The 3,230-nt window shown below is 35.1% G+C and overlaps 1 long non-coding RNA gene across 1 annotated transcript in view; it reads left to right on the forward strand.

Moving 5' to 3' along the window:
* The first annotated feature begins 1,939 nt into the window (after positions 1–1,939).
* LOC107727144 (uncharacterized) overlaps positions 1,940–3,230 on the forward strand; it is a 9,286-nt gene continuing 7,995 nt past the window's right edge. Inside the window, exons 1-2 of the long non-coding RNA XR_001638329.1 lie at positions 1,940–2,021; positions 2,714–2,788. This is a non-coding gene — a long non-coding RNA (uncharacterized LOC107727144). The remainder of the gene's footprint in view (positions 2,022–2,713; positions 2,789–3,230) is intronic.

A 3,230-nucleotide genomic window follows, 5' to 3' on the forward strand; every position in this document is an offset into this window, starting at 1 on the left:
TAATACATTTATTATAACATACACACATAGTGTTCAAATTAGGATATGTAATATATTCTAATGTTTTAAAAGAAGTCTCTTCTCAGAAAGGCTGCTTTTAATTGTACAGTTAAAAAAAAAAAAGCAAAAAAAAAAAAAAAAACATCCCTAAATAACTATATTACCTGTTCCAATTGCTTTTGAACCACACTTTGCTGTTCAGTCACATGCTTCAGCTGTTCTGCGTCCTCCTCTGGGAACTCCCGTCCAGCTTTTTTCGCAGTGCGCTGTTTTGCAGAGAGGGCCTTTTTAGATTTTCTGTGGGCCCCAATCTGGTCCTCTAAAAACTTCTGTTGCATTTGAAGAAGCTGTTGAGTTTCGCACATTTTGGCTTTTTAATTTATGCAATGGTGAAAACATTTTTTGGCAAAATACATGGGGGAAAAAAACTCAAAAAACCGTGTTCGGTATTCGGCCTTCGGGCCCAGTGTTTAATTTTGTTCGGTTTCTGCTTCGGCCAAGAATTTTCATTTCGGTGCATCCCTGTTTATATTGTATTTATTTACAGAGGTATATTATGTCACACTTCTCTAGTAAGTTTCGTCTGTGTGTGAAGACAGTAGCGCAAATCCGTGAATGAATGTTCCGAAGTGAAAAACTTCAACGGAATAAAGTTGAATGGAATTGAATTGAATTAAAGTTGAATAAACTTCAACTTTACTGTTCAGTGCACTGATGTCAGACTCATTTTGGATAATAAAGTTTATTGTTAAATTGTTAAATGCCCTGCCTCCATCATTACGTATCTCTGTCACGTCATTATAAGTGTTTGATCACCACATTTGAGTGATCATTGCAAAAAATTTGTTTATGTATATATATTCTGTTTATGTATATACTGTATTCTATATATAGTACCAGTCAAATGTTTGGACACACGAATGGGAAATTGTCCAAACTTTTGACTGGTATTGTACTATAATATACACGAAGAATATCGGCCGATATATCGATATCGGCCTTTTTTAACTCCCTAATTATATCGGTATTGGTATCGCCCCCAAAAAAACCATATCGGTCAGGCTCTAGAAAATACTCCTCCATCACTGTTTCTTCCAAAAGCTCCAACATCAATAACTCTAAACAGATAATGTGCATCAACTAATGCCAGAAGGACAATAGAGTGTGTGCCCTTATAGTTGAAATATAATGATCCAGAGTTTGGTGGAGCTTGTAACACCACATGTTTACCATCAATAGCTAGAATGCAGTTTGGAAAGTTCCACCTCTCCTGAAACTCTTTAGCGAATTCCACCCAATCTTGCGTTGCTGGTACTGGCATATATTCATTCACCAACACATCCCAGATGACCTTGGTGACCTCATCCACAATTGTTGCTACCGTTGAAGTTCCCACTCTGTAGCTGAGAGCTATGCTCTCCAGTTGCCAGAAACCTGTATTCAAAAAAATAAAAATAAAATAAATATTGGGTATCATGCAACTAAATCATATAAAAATAAGATATTGTAAACATTAACATCATGACATTCTGTAAAGCTGCTTTGAAACGATGTGTATTGTGAAAAGGACTCTACAAATAAATCATTAATTATGTATGTATAATTCTCAATCATTTTTATTTGTTTCAGTGTATTAACTCTTTTTCTGTTTTTGTTTTTAAACTGTTTTTCTCTGGATAGTTGAAGAAGTGAGGAAAAAATTGAAAAATCTCAGGGATAAATATATAAAAGAGAGGAGAGCCATGAAAGAGAAGAAGAGTGGGTCAGAAGCAGACAGCCAGAAAGTCTGGAAATTCTTTCACATCATGTCATTCCTTGAGCCCCACGTGAGAGAGAGGCCGGCAAGCAGTAACATGATGGTAAATGAAGAAGAACAGGAAGTTATTCTCACACTTGAGCCAGTGACAGTGCAGATAGAGCAGGAAGTGAGTGATATCAGTACAACAGGAGAGGATTCACTCGCTGAGAATGAAAACGAGAACAGCTCACAAATGCCTAAGCAAAGTTCATCAGTTCCTCAGGTACCAATGAAAAGGCGAAGACAGCAGGAACTTTTTTTTGAGTCACGTGTACTTGAAAAGGTGGATGAAATCTCCAAGCAGCTTAAAGACTGTGGCGATGAGGATGAACTCTTCCTCATGAGTCTTGTACCAGCTTTTAAGAGACTGAGCGAGATACAAAAATCTACAGCCCGCATTGAAATTATGCGGGTCCTGCATGACATTCAGTTTAAAGAGAAGTAACTCTAAAAACAGATATACAGTTGTATGTTCTCAGACACTGTTAGTAACCCAACTGATGGCTGATGTTCTGGGTTAGCTCTTTTGTCTAACCTAATGTTCTTATTTATGTAACAGGGAGATATATATATGCACACAAACTCATTGATTATTAAGAGTGCTTTAAAAAAAAATTTTAACATGTATTTGTTTTTTTTTTACTCAACTTACTAATAAAATTGTATTTTGAAGAAAATACTACAACAAAATACTAATAAAATTGTATTTTGAAGAGTTATCAAGTATTTTGAAGAGTTATCAAACTATAACAAATGTAATGAAGCTATTGCATTTACCTGAGGAGCGTTTATAATGGCTGTTTTGTTAACCTTAGTTAATGTTAACATTTTACTCTATTTGCTCCTCACGTTGTCTTATTTAATAAAATTCATACTAACAAATTGTTGTCATGCTTTTGAAATCCATCTTTTCAGAGCAAAGGCAGCGAGGGGTGGTGTGATGTCATTGGCAACAAGACGGCTGCGATACTAATAGGAGCCTAAAATGAAGTAAGTAGAATTCACATTAAACAAATTGATGGGCTTTAGTGTTGTACCAGATGTAATTTGTCATGTTATAAACAGTTATTTAACCCTTGTGCGACCTTTTGGACATTTTTGTCCTTTCAGTTTAGTTTTTTTGATAATTTTGCCTGTGTTATTGTCAACTGCATAAATTTTGGCACAGATGTGTATTTTTATTGGAATTTTACTATTTCACTTAAATTTCCTTTAATAAATCTGTTTTACACTCGGTACAAAAAATGGTTTCTCTCAGGACCTTAAAGGGGTCATATGATGCTGCTAAAAAGAACATTATTTTGTGTATTTGGTGTAATGAAATGTGTTTATGGGGTTTAAAGTTAAAAAAACACATTATTTTCCACATACTGTACATTATTGTTTCTCCTCTATGCCCCGCCTTTTTGAAACGCGTCGATTTTTACAAAAC

This window comes from Sinocyclocheilus rhinocerous, unplaced genomic scaffold (genome assembly GCF_001515625.1).
Source record: "Sinocyclocheilus rhinocerous isolate Xijiao unplaced genomic scaffold, SAMN03320098_v1.1 scaffold4140, whole genome shotgun sequence".
NCBI lineage: Eukaryota > Metazoa > Chordata > Actinopteri > Cypriniformes > Cyprinidae > Sinocyclocheilus > Sinocyclocheilus rhinocerous.